We start from the raw sequence: 13,753 nt of genomic DNA on the forward strand, positions 1-13,753 counted from the left end.
AAAACTGCATCGGCAACTCTTCCACATAACCACAGGGTTCCCGAGTTCACAAAGCAGGATGACCCGCACCTCGGGGTTGTTGTACGGTACTCTGGGTTCATCCACACTTGTGCAGTCCTATGCCTACAAAGCATGGGTCTGAGAGTTTTTCCATTTGCCTTGCCACTTTCCCCAGGAAATCCCACTCACTAGTACGGAATTGGAGCAAATGTCAGTCCATGGAAAACTTGATTGATGTTTGTTCCAATTCAGCAGCAAAGAGTGGGTTTCCCTGGGGGGAAGCAGCAGGTCAAGCGGAAGTGGGGCTGAGCCCTCTGTCGCAGCTTTAGTCGCCCACCTCCCCAAATCCCTGAGAGGTAAAACAACAGCTGCATGCCTTGTATGAGGCTGCCTACTGCACTATTTGAATTACTGGGCAAAATATGCAAAGAGTAAAAAAAGAGAGCACATTATTTGAGACAGCAGAATGTGCTTGCTGCTTACAAGATGCGGAAATCAAGGCAAACACCTTCATTTTCAGTGCCTGTGCTTTATGGTGCATGGGTGAATCTGCAAGCACCTTAACTTGTTTTGATCCTAGATTAAATGTAAATGCATATAATCCTAAACCACGGAATACAAAACAAGAGAATGAAATGTAACAATCTGTCTAAAGCAGCCAAATAGAAGACATTATATGTGAACAATGCTGCAAAGCCACAAACCTACACTCACAGGAAGATCTGCACTACATACGTTGATACCTGTGAAGATCCTGTGCTGTGTGCTACCCTACTTTCTTTGGGCAAACCTTCCCAGTTATCATCCGTTCTGTCCAGTTATGTGGGTAGTAGGCAACTGTCAAAACCATGGGGTTTGCCAGAAACTGAAAACCTCATGCAGTTCAGCGGCATCCTGAACCAATGCATGTGTGCTCAGTAGTCAGTCCTACTGTGTTTCATGACATATTCCCTAGTAAGTGTGCATAGGATTGCAGCCTAAGGATGGCAGTGTTTCCTCATACTCTTAAAAACCCATGCATCTTGATCACAATCCCTTGTGTGCACTGATCTGAAGTGACTAGATAGGATGGCTCCCCATTGGAAGCTGTTAAGGAGAGGCTGGATGGTGCTACAGCAGTGGGCTTTGCGCACTGGCAGGGGTTGGACTGGATGACCTTTGGAGTTCCTTCCCAACTCTTATGAAACTAAGAATGGTGGAACCCTGGCAGGGCCGGGGAGCCCATGTTCACACTGTACTTTCCATGCCTGCAAATAATTTCCAGATTGGAACAAATGAACCTCAAAAAATGTTTGGGTGCAAACCTTTCCTCCCATATTCCCCTTCTTAATGCTCAAATAAGCAGAGCTTTAGGGAGGAATCACTGCCCAATGGCAGAACTGGGTGACGGGTTCAACCTTGGTGTCTGCAGGGACAGGTAATGGAAAAGCCCTTCTCTACCTGAGATGCTGGACAGCACCTGCCATGCAGAGTAGACGATGCTGAGCCAAATGGATAAAAAGTCTTACTTGTATATAGTAGCTTCCCATGTCCTTATTTCTTTTTTTAAACTGCTTTACTAAATGTGCAGAAAACTCATAAATATACATATAAATAAGATGGCAAGGATCCTACAAGGTCACTCAGTGGGCAGCCCCCTTGAACATTAAGATGGGATTAATTATATCCAATGTGTGTGTGTGTTTAAAAAATGTCTGTGATCTATTATTAAAAACTTCCACTGGTAGGAAATCTACAGCCTCCGTTGCTAAGTTGGTTCTCTGATGAATTGCTCATGTGGTGGGAACATTATAATGGCTTCAGTTCTAAAAGGTTTCAATCTTGCTGTTCTAATTCTCTAGTTTGCTTAAAAAAAAAACAGGAAGAAGAAAAAGAAGTGGTGTAAAGCAACAATAACCTCTGGAAGATCACTTAGTGAAATGGTGCTTTTAAAGACCTCGATGGCATGGCCCAGCTAGTGAAGGAGGCTGTTGGGAAACACAGCAGAAGAGGAATTGTATTGGGCTGTTTTTGCAGTATAACCTCAGGGCAAGCTGTGCAGGCGTGGCACATTAGGGATGGGGTTGGATCCTGGTGCCACTTACAAAAGGCTGCTGCTGGTGGTGCCAAAGGCAACTGAGATCAGAATCAAGCTCACTGCCTTCATGTTTAAATATTAAACCAGCAAAGCACAGTCATTTGTTTCTGTTCTTTAATTTTTAAACTTGGTGAATTTTGTGTTGGTACACAACTGACAGGTGCTGAGTAGGTGAAGAATCCACCCCCCCCCCCATGCAGCAACAGCCTGGGATTTTCGTATTTGAGGAAATAAAGATGGGGTAAATCTATTCAGTAGATTAAAAACAAATGAGTCCCTCTTCTAATAGTAGGAGCACTTCCAGGCTGCTTCTTTTCTCAGGTAGGGTTCAATCAAATATTGACAAATTCAGGTTGCGCAATTACAGCTGATGGTGAGGTCTTGCACAACAAACCTTCTCCCCCAAAACTGACTTTTTGTGATAAGGAAAATTATGGGAAATGCAATGGAAAGTGTGGTAATAATACTTGGTTGCTGCAACTGTCACCAAACCTTCACACAAACAAATCAGAATGAATGCTCAATAAACAGGTTATTTGGAAGCATCCTAAGATGGCCTTAAGGTGCTGTAGTAATTTAAATTTCTTTGACTTCTCCAAAAGCTGCTCACAGGCAAAGAATGAAAAAAAAGGAGGGTGTCAGTTTTCTGCACTAAGTTGGGAAAACTTTGGTCCTTCCAGTGTTGTTGGACTGCAACTCCTGTAATTCCTTTCTATTGATTGTAATGGCTGCACTGATGGGAGTTGTAGTTCAACACATCTAGAGGATCAGAGGCTTCCCCATTCCCATTCTCTTGCCTGCACTACATGCATGCTCTCTCTTCAACCAACCACTCCTACTTGGGTTTTCACTTCAGCATTCCTCTGAAGGTCTGAACAATGCTAACTAAGCAATCTTCTGCCAATAGGCACTCCCCCCCCCCTCAAGAACAGAAATTTCATTCTAAGAAACCCTTAGCACTCTATAGGTCTCTCAGTGTGATCAAGCTCCTTATCATTTTAGGCAAATAAATCAGCAGCTACTTTGCCAGTGTCCAATTGAAATGATTCCTAAAATACATGGAGATGTATTTGTACATATCCATCTCTCTCACCCATGCTTCTAAATTTACAATGTAAGCTCCTCAGGGCAGAGATCTGTCAATTGCGCTTCTGTTGCTCTGTCAAGGGCTGCCATGCACATTCATTACATAAATAAATAACAACGGTTGTTTCTCATTTGTAGAATACTGTCCGCTTGTCTTCCCTTGAGGCTATGCTTTTTTATTGTGGAGCAAATATGTTTCCCCAGAACTCAAAACAATATTTTGTCACTGGGAAAAATGAGTTTCTTCTTCACACAGATAGCGTACATCCATTTCCCTTAGAGCTGCCATACAACATGTGGTTGTGAAACTGTCACAGCCCCCTAATGAATATGGCTTTCAACTTGACTAGTGAGAAGCTCCACAACTATCCTCGTTATGACCATACTTTTGATCCTCTATTTTTTAAAAAAGTATCTGACAGTTATGTGTTTTCTTGTATTACAGCTCCAGCAGGTGAGTGTACGTCTAATCTTTCTTCTTTTTTAAGATACTGATGGTCAGCAATGGGATCCTCATCACCCAGTGACTCTCCAAAAGATCACAGGCTTGTTCGAACCAGAGAAACTATACTTAGGCATTGGGGACATGATGGAAATTTGGTTCCTCTTTAGTTAGAAGCAGTGCAGTAGAGCAGAGATGGGCTGAGACAAAGTGCCACCACTCAGAAAGAAACTCAACAAATAAGATAAGCACAGCAGAGGTATCTGAGGGTGAAGGTCTTGCTCGTGGTCCCTATCAGTAGAAGGTATCATGAAGAACGACTTGAGACAAGTCCCCCCCCATCCCAGGTTTCCAATTTCAGGCCAGAAATAGTAACCATGATGACTGTATATTACCTCTAACATAAGAGACGGTATACCTCAAAATACCAGAATGCCATCTCAGTGGCAGTACCTGAGATATGGGCCTCCCTTTCAAGGGAAACCAGGCAGTCAGTGGCATTCAGGAAATGTAGCAAAATTTTATTTTTCCAGGGTTTGGGGCTTTTACAAAGTTTTCACACTCTGGTTTAAACTGCTGTCTGCAACATGTTAAGAGCTTTGTTGTTGTTTAAAAATGTAATTTTATTATTGTGAGCTGGAGGAAGGGAAAGCTATACATTTGAAATAATAAAAAATAGCTATGGAAAGCTTTAGCCCCCCCCCCCCAATCTGCCTACTGTCACTTTAAAGCTGTCCTCAAGCTATTGATGGCTACCATATCTTTTGGCTATGTGAGGTGAGAAGAAGCACTTCCTTATTACTTTAGCAATTTAAAGCACAATCCTAAGACCTAAAGAGTGGGACACTGGTGGCGCTAAACCACAGAGCCTAGGGCTTGCCGATCAGAAGGTCGGCAGTTAGAATCCCCACGATAGTGTGAGCTCCCGTTGCTTGGTCTCTGCTCCTGCCAACCTAGCAGTTTGAAAGCACGTCAAAGTGCAAGTAGATTAATAGGCGGGAAGGTAAACGGCGTTTCTGTGTGCTGCTCTGGTTTGCCAGAAGTGGCTTAGTCATGCTGGCCACATGACCCGGAAGCTGTACGCTGGCTCCCTCGGCCAGTAAAGTGAGATGAGCGCCACAATCCCAGAGTTGCCTGCGACTGGACCTAATGGTCAGGGGTCCCTTTACCTTTAAGACCTAAAGAGTTCCGTGGAGCTGACTCCCACTGAGTGTGAATAAGCTTGCAGCTTGAGACTGCAATTCTATGCAAACTTACCTATGCGTAGGCCTCATAAAATACAGTGCAACTGATGTCTGAGGACTGTGCTCTAAGAGCCACTGCACAACGTGCGGTGCATATGCACACGGACACACATTGCTTAGTGTGTGTAATGTAATGTCGAAGTTGTAAACTAATGCAAGATCCCATCTCTTCTGTGCAAAGAAAAATGGCAAGTTGCACTGAGCAGGGGTTGTGGTGGTGTCTTGCTTCAGTTGTCACCGTTATCTCATCAGAAGTGACTCAGAGTTCTTTTCCCTTTTCTTTCTCTCCACTTCAGAAAGCTTAAACAATTTTGCTGTCAACAATAAATAAATATCTCTGCCTTTTAAGGCTGTACAGGGATGTAAAGTAGCAGAACTGTACATTGTACATCCTACCATATTGTATTACGAGGGCCTTGCGGGAGTATTGTGCAGGAGCAACAATGCACTTGGGGCATATAGAGATACCACAATAACAGAATGTGCATTATGAGATGCATGTATTATCTCCAGCTCTGACAAACGTCTTAGGATCAATACAATAAAATGAGTTGTTTCAGTCAGGTTTTTTTTTTTTTTTTAATGTGGAATTGAATTTGGAGCTGTCTTCTGAAAGAAAGGTGGTCTATGTGTATGTGAGTGGCTCTGCCATAAATAATCTGATTGATATATAGAGTTAGATTAAATTCATGGGGGTGGGGGCTATCAACAGCTACCAGCTGTGATAGCTCTGCTCTGCCTTCATGGTTAGAGGCAGTGGTGCTTCTGAGGACCAGTTTCTAGAAACCACAAGAGGGGAGAGTACCCTTCTTTGCCTGAATCCTGCTTGCAGGTTTCCCACAGGTATCAGAGTGGCTACTGTGTGAACAGGCTGCTGTGCTGGATGGGCCATAGGCCTGATCCAGCAGGCTCTTCCTGTGTTCTCAGAGTTCCCTTGTCTATAAGGACTTTTCCATCCACAAAGGCCATATGCTTACAATCATATTGCAAATAATACGTTATCTGGCTGTGTAACTTAGTCAAAATAACATTCTACCTTTAGTAGATGTGCATCTAGTATTTTAACCGGTTACTCACAGTGCAAACTTGTACTCAGTGCAGATTTACTCAGAAGTAACTACAGTTGTACCTTGGTTGATGAATGCCTTGCGACTCGAATGTTTTGGCTGCTGAACGCCACAAACCCAGAAGTGAGTGTTCTGGTTTGCAAATGTTCTTTGGGACCTGAACATCCGACACGGCTTCCACAGCTTCCTGCAGCCAATCAGAAGCCGTGCCTTGGTTTCCAAATGTTTCGGAAGTTGAACAGACTTCTGGAACAGTTTCCATTCGACTTCCGAGGTACCACTGTATTAAGATTAGTTTGTATTAAGCAGGTTCAAAACTGCAACCTTAGTTGGTTTCATAGTCAAACTTAAGACAACCAATTGAGCAGAAACCTTCCAATAATGGCAAATATCTTAAGGTTTCACTACTCTATCACTAGGAAGAATGAATTAAAGCAATCCAGCACAGACAAAACTAGGCATGCTAAAATCCACTGAAATCAATGGGCTTAAGTGGGCCCATGTGCTATGCCATGGCAATTAAGTCTTGCATACAGTTTTTGAAGGAACAAATATTCACATCACATGCTTTGTGCCACTTTAGTATGCTAAGTGCAGAGGGGCATATAACTCTTATTATAAGTAAGTAAGTAAATAAATAAATCTGAGAAAAGTATGCCATGCAAAAATGCATCTCCAGTTAAAAGGACGTGAAGCAGCCTGTGCTGAGAAAGTCCCCTGCCAAAGGCTCTGGAGAGTTGCTGCTGTTTATTTTATTCCTCTACAACCCAACTCCACTTGACAATAAAATAGAAAAAAAGAACTATAACACAACTAAACAATAAATCAGTATAAAAAGTACATAGAAGCTAAAATAAATGATGCATAACACGAACCATATAACAGTATTAAAGCTGAAGAAACAAATGTGCAATAATTAAAACCAAAGAAACGAAGTAGACAAATTGGGCTTGGGAGAAAAGCTTTCAGTGGATGTTGAAAGGATAACAGGGTTGGGTCTTGTTTGATTTCTAATGGAAGAGAATTCTAGAGAACTGGCACCACAGCTGTAAAAGCAGGTTCTTGAATCATAGTGTGCGTTACCATAGGGATGTGTGGCACATTGAAACAAATATTGGACTCCATGGGCAAATTCCTCATGGGCCTGGAATAAGACAACTACTTAAGTGAGAGCATTGAGCAGGGATGTGGAGTATGTGGCCCTCTAGGTGTTACTGGACTACATTTCCCAGCATCTCTGACAACTGGCATCCTTGGAAACTACTTAAAACTGAAAGCAGTTTTAGTCAGACACATCACTAGATGCCCAGTGACTTGTGAATAATCCCAAGGAAACAGAATGGAATGCTGCTCGCTAGTTCTAGCTACCCTAAAGAGACTATTCTTATTCTTACTATATTATTATTATTATTTATAATTTGTACAGAGTGAACAAAGCCCTAAGTCTCCATGTCATGCATTATTAAACACCCATACAACCACCCTTCCCAGCTGAGTAGTTTGCTGCACCAGTAGTTTGTTTCTGAACTACCTGAAGGCCTCAGTCTGAAGGGGAGTTTCTTTTCAAAGATTTGAGCCGTTTTCTCACTATACATCTGTGTTCTCTCTTCCCAGTTCCTGCAAATGGGTCCAAATTCCATTCTCCGCTAAAGATCTGTAATGCATTTGGCCTCAATGCTATCACGGGCACCATAGGTCCCTTTGGCCTATCCTTGCACAGCTGGTCTTTATCCACATCCTTAATATCATATATAAATGCACATGTACGGTGACTCCAGCCCATAAATATTTATGGCAAAGGAAATGCAATGCACTGTGTGGAGGAGTTGGGTAAAAGGAGCTTGAGAAGAATGCTAGGTGTCACTTAAGTTTCCTCTTCCCCTGCCAGACAAAGGAAGCACTCAGGAGACCCCAAACTCAAGACAGTGATTTTCCCTGTAGCTATCTAGAAATCAGCACAAAAAGCACCATTATCAGGTTTTGAAGAAAACCAACCAACTTAGACACACTATCCTAAGAAAGTGCATAACTGATGAAAGGCACCGTCTCTACTTTCTACTACTTTCTACCGTCTCTAATTTCTCTACGTTTTGATATTTTTACAAGGACATATTTGTATAACAGTAGCATGATATCGGCAGTTGCATTTTCAGTCCTGTTCCTAATGATCCCCTAACATGAAATCTTTTCCACAACTGCCATACACTGGGTTGACATCGTCATTGAATGGTGCTAACATTCAGTAGAACAGTATCAAGGCAACAATTTGAAAACAAGTTAAGTTACAAAGTGAAAAAAAGGACAATCACTGAAACATTATAATGGAGTCAGCCCGTGAAAATGCTCTCACTCCCATACCAAAAACCATAATTGCAGGGGATCCAACATGGCCATTTTGTATCAATTTAAACACATTTCTTTAGTTGTTTTTGCACTCTTTAAAAAAAACTGTTTTGAGTTTTTACTGTATATTTGTAAATCACATTGAGATGTATGCAAAAGGTGATTCATACAACAAATAAAAATATAAGCAGCAACTTGGAAGCAGAAGAGAAATGCACCTACCTTGCTGTTGATCTACAGGCAGGTGCTCCTCCAGGTAACTAAAACCAGGGCTTCTCAGTCAGGCAGTGCATGTCAAAGGCAGCACAGACCCTAGAAAGGAATGTGGATGAAGAGGACAAGATAAGGAGAGCTTGGACTTGCACTCCTGCTCTTCCTTTTAGTGCCTTTTAGTGCCACTCCTGGCCTAGCTCAGTGGACCTTAGCTAGCAGAACCATCACCTATACTATAGCAGCAGCAACAGTCTATAACTTACACGATGAGCCGGAACTTCCATTATAAGAGGCAACAGCCACAACAGAAGACTAGAAAGCACATCACATGCACTTCTGCTTAGCAATGACTCCCTTAGGACACCATCTCATTATTTTCCAAATGCGGTTCCCTCTCCAGAATCTCTGGTTCAGCCATCTATTCAGCACCAAATGAGACATCACGTGAGAGATCCATGATTAATCTCCTGACATATTTGTTATGACTTTAAAGCAGTCGTGGTGAACTTCAATTTGACTGGAGCAGTGTTGCTTGAAAGGGGTGTGTGTGTGTGTGTGTGTGATATTTGGACCTTTCCCCTCATGTTGTTTTCCTGGTTTACATGCTCCCCACCCCATCAGCTGCTTCTTTGTCCTCCAGGAAGAAAGGCACAACTGCTCTGATCCAATACAGACTACTCCCATCCTGTTTTAAAAGGAAAAAAAAAATCCAGGAATTCCAAACATGTGTAGCTTATTGTCTCGAAACATCTCTCTCTGTCCCACCCCCCATAACAATCCAGTGTTTGTCTCTGCCTTTTATTTCTGGTTTCCATGCTTTCCCCCTAAGAGTTACTCAACCTCCATTACAAATGGGCTTCATTCCACTTTCCTTCTGTCACGTAGATCATCCCTAGACTCCTGTCCTAGCCACTCTGACAGATCTGTCACAGAGATGGGTGTGCTACGTGCTAAGGGAAAGATAAACTAAGTTGATTCCAGATTAGTTTCCATGGTCATTTCCACATTTGTTTTAGATATCAGTTTTTTAAAACACATTTCCCTTTTTTAATCTTCAGAATTTTCAGATGTGTATTGATTCTGCCTTCAGTGTGAACACTGGGCTGTCCCAGTATTTCATGGCAGCAGTGGCTACATCACATTGGTTTCATTCCTTTCCCACAAACACTCTGGCTGGCAAGATTCCATCTCTGCTGAGAGTCCTGCTAAGTTCTCAAATATGACAAATGCTGTACACTGGACTGTTCCCATAATGTTGCTGGCAAGGATCTCCCCCACCTCCAAATTGATTATCAGTGTTATCTGCACTGACAGCACACAAATCAGGGAAGAAAAAGGGACAGAGGATGACCAGAATTGGTCCCATTAGCCAAAAAGAAATCAGCACTGATGAAGCTGGTAGAACCCTGTGAATGTGTATGAATGTGAGGCTCTTGTGTCTCTTGACCAGTAGGTTTAGACATGGAAGTCTATTCCTTTGCATGAATGTATTAACTTTCTCTAATTTATTTTAGCTACAAACTTAGGAGCTTTGAGAAGAGCTCTCTCTCATCTGATTTGGACATAATAATAATAATAATATATATATATATATATATTTGCTTTCGTAGATTTTCACGGGTACAGGAATGCAGGTTTTGGTGTCCTCGGGTGTCTTCCCGTGTAAAAGTTGGGGTGTCTAGGCGACGTTTCGACGAGGTCTCACTCGTCATCTTCAGGCTGGTGCTTTCGGCTTCTTGTTACTGGAACAGAGCAGGATCTCAGTGTTTGAGTTCCTATAAATACTGTTGAGGAGGTGTGGTGTATAGCCTCCAATGTTCTGGGCAGAGAGGAGGTTCCCAGGCTAGTGTGCCTTTTCTTCTTTTGTTCCTTAATTACTTGAGGGATATCTTGAGTGATTTCTTGAGTGATTTCCTGAATCCCACTTAGGTGGGTCATTAGGTGTGGATTAGTTGCTAAAGCCTTCGTGTCTTGAACTCTTGAACTTTGTGAAGAGTTTTTCTGAGAAGATGGCTGTACTGCACTTGGTTGTGCTCTGGCTTGGCTTCGTGTATAGGGGCGAGCTGTGGTTTTGTGGCCTGTGCCAGCCAGATCTGTGTAGGGATTGCAGGGGAGTGCAGCATCCGGAGGTGCCACCCTGGTTTGGCTACTGGATGGTGTCTGTAGTTTATCTGTGGAGAGGGTCTGGGTTTGGGTCTGGTGTGGTTGATTGGTGATGGCGTTCTGTGTGCCTCTGGATCTGGTGTCAGATTTTGTGGGGAGGGCTAATTTCCAGATGTCTGGCAAGCGGGATGTGTCGTCACGCTTGTTCATGTTGTGAGGGTGTTTCTCTATCTCGATGGCTTCCATGATTATTCTCTTGTGGTGATGTTCCATGTTAAAGAGCAATTTGGAATCTGCAAAATTAATTTCGTGTCCTGTTTCTTTCATGTGTTGGAAAAGAGAGGAAGTTTTTTCTTCTTTTTTGACGGCATTCTTGTGTTCTGCGATACGTGCATTTATTCGTCTGTTTGTTTGTCCAATGTACGTGGCTGGGCAGACTTTGCAGGGTATTTCATAGACCCCTTGGTTTTCCAACTGAATTTTATCCTTGGGGTTTCTGAGGATATTGGCTATTTTTTGGTTGGTGCAAAAGGCTGTTTTGATATTGTGTTTATGGAGGATTTTGCTAATTTTATCTGTAGTGCCCTTGATATAAGGAAGGAGGGCTATGCCATTGTTTTCTTCTGTGTCTTGGTTTTTGGGGGGTGTTTCTTTTTGGATTAGCTTCGTAACCCTGTTTTGCTGGTATCCATTGGCAATTAACACATTTGAGAGATTCTGTAACTCAGTTGTCAAGTGGTCTTCGTCAGCCAGGCGTTTGGTTCTGGAGATGAGAGTCTTGGCTACGGAGTTTATTTGTGCAGGGTGGTGGTGTGATTGTGCATGTAAGTAGCGGTTGGTGTGTGTTTTTTTCCGGTAGATAGTGTGTCCTAGGGAGCCATCAGGTTTTTTGTAGATTAGGACGTCAAGGAAGGGAAGTTGGTTGTTGGCTTCTATTTCCATAGTGAATTGTATTTTGGGGTGTAGGCTGTTGAGATGTGTGAGGAAGCTATCCAGTTTTTCCTTACCGTGTGGCCAAATTACAAAGGTGTCGTCAACATATCTGAGCCAAAGTTTGGGTTTGTGTTCTGACTTGTCTAAAGCATTGGTTTCAAAGTGTTCCATGTACAGGTTAGCGATGACCGGTGAGAGGGGTGATCCCATAGGTGCTCCTTCTATCTGTTTGTATCTTTGTCCATTGTGGATGAAGTACGTGTTGGTTAGGCAGTGGTTGGTCAGGTCCAAGATGTATTCGGGGGGATTGTATTTGTTTTGAATGGCTGTCAAGGCTTCATTAATGGGCACTTGTGTGAAGAGAGATACAACATCGAAGCTCACAAGTAGGTCATTGGGTTGTAGGTTTTGCTTGCTTTATTGTTATTGTAAATGCAAACAACTAGCCGTCTGGAGAGCTGAAACGGAGACCTCACACAAGACAGACACACACACCAACAAACTCCACAAACTAGAGAAACGCCAGAAGCCCAGCCACCCTCCACAACAACCCATGAAACAAACAGTACATAACATATCAGACAGGATCCTCACCTCAACTGAAACCAAAGTACTCTCCAAAGGTTTCAACTTTGCAGTCGCCCCGAGACGCATCCCCACGGAAAACATCATATGCGGAGTCGAAGCTAGCCTAACCAAAATCAATCCAGATGAAGCCAATAAAATCAGACTTGAAGTCACCAACATCCTCTGCTCCAGCAAACCACCCAGAAGCAATTTACACAAAGAAGAACAGAAAGCACTCACCAACCTGAGAAAAGACAACAACATAATCATTCTCCCAGCAGACAAAGGTAATGCCACTGTTGTGATGAACACATCGGACTACCAAGCAAAACTATCAAATCTACTCCAAGACCCTACCTACCAACCTATAAAAACAGATCCCACCACCTATCTGGAAAAAACCACCAAATCCAAAATAAAAGCCTCTCCTATCAGTGAAGAAATCCAGCTAAGAATCATCCCCAGAGAAAAATCATCCAGATGCCCCAAACTCTACGGCCTCCCCAAGATACACAAAGAAGGAACACCACTCAGACCAATAGTCAGCTCCATAGGCTCACCTCTACAAAATCTCGCTAAATTTCTCGCCAAGCAACTTCAGCCCTATGCAGAATCCATCTCTTCACACGTTCCAAACTCCTTCCAGTTCATAGAAACAATAAAGAAGCAAAACCTACAACCCAATGACCTACTTGTGAGCTTCGATGTTGTATCTCTCTTCACACAAGTGCCCATTAATGAAGCCTTGACAGCCATTCAAAACAAATACAATCCCCCCGAATACATCTTGGACCTGACCAACCACTGCCTAACCAACACGTACTTCATCCACAATGGACAAAGATACAAACAGATAGAAGGAGCACCTATGGGATCACCCCTCTCACCGGTCATCGCTAACCTGTACATGGAACACTTTGAAACCAATGCTTTAGACAAGTCAGAACACAAACCCAAACTTTGGCTCAGATATGTTGACGACACCTTTGTAATTTGGCCACACGGTAAGGAAAAACTGGATAGCTTCCTCACACATCTCAACAGCCTACACCCCAAAATACAATTCACTATGGAAATAGAAGCCAACAACCAACTTCCCTTCCTTGACGTCCTAATCTACAAAAAACCTGATGGCTCCCTAGGACACACTATCTACCGGAAAAAAACACACACCAACCGCTACTTACATGCACAATCACACCACCACCCTGCACAAATAAACTCCGTAGCCAAGACTCTCATCTCCAGAACCAAACGCCTGGCTGACGAAGACCACTTGACAACTGAGTTACAGAATCTCTCAAATGTGTTAATTGCCAATGGATACCAGCAAAACAGGGTTACGAAGCTAATCCAAAAAGAAACACCCCCCAAAAACCAAGACACAGAAGAAAACAATGGCATAGCCCTCCTTCCTTATATCAAGGGCACTACAGATAAAATTAGCAAAATCCTCCATAAACACAATATCAAAACAGCCTTTTGCACCAACCAAAAAATAGCCAATATCCTCAGAAACCCCAAGGATAAAATTCAGTTGGAAAACCAAGGGGTCTATGAAATACCCTGCAAAGTCTGCCCAGCCACGTACATTGGACAAACAAACAGACGAATAAATGCACGTATCGCAGAACACAAGAATGCCGTCAAAAAAGAAGAAAAAACTTCCTCTCTTTTC

At 42.8% G+C, this 13,753-nt stretch overlaps 1 protein-coding gene across 2 annotated transcripts in view; it reads right to left on the reverse strand.

Annotated features, from left to right (window-relative positions):
- Positions 1 to 13,753, reverse strand: part of CPLX2 (complexin 2) — a 125,351-nt gene that overhangs the window by 102,933 nt on the left and 8,665 nt on the right. Inside the window, exon 2 of one of the 2 annotated variants that reach the window (XM_083424151.1) lies at positions 8,478 to 8,571. The exons of the other annotated variant lie outside the window; for it this stretch is intronic. The gene's annotated coding sequence lies outside the window, so the exon portion shown is untranslated. The remainder of the gene's footprint in view (positions 1 to 8,477; positions 8,572 to 13,753) is intronic. 2 annotated transcript variants of the gene reach the window in all.

Source organism: Podarcis tiliguerta (assembly GCF_965153285.1).
Source record: "Podarcis tiliguerta genome assembly, chromosome: 2".
NCBI lineage: Eukaryota > Metazoa > Chordata > Lepidosauria > Squamata > Lacertidae > Podarcis > Podarcis tiliguerta.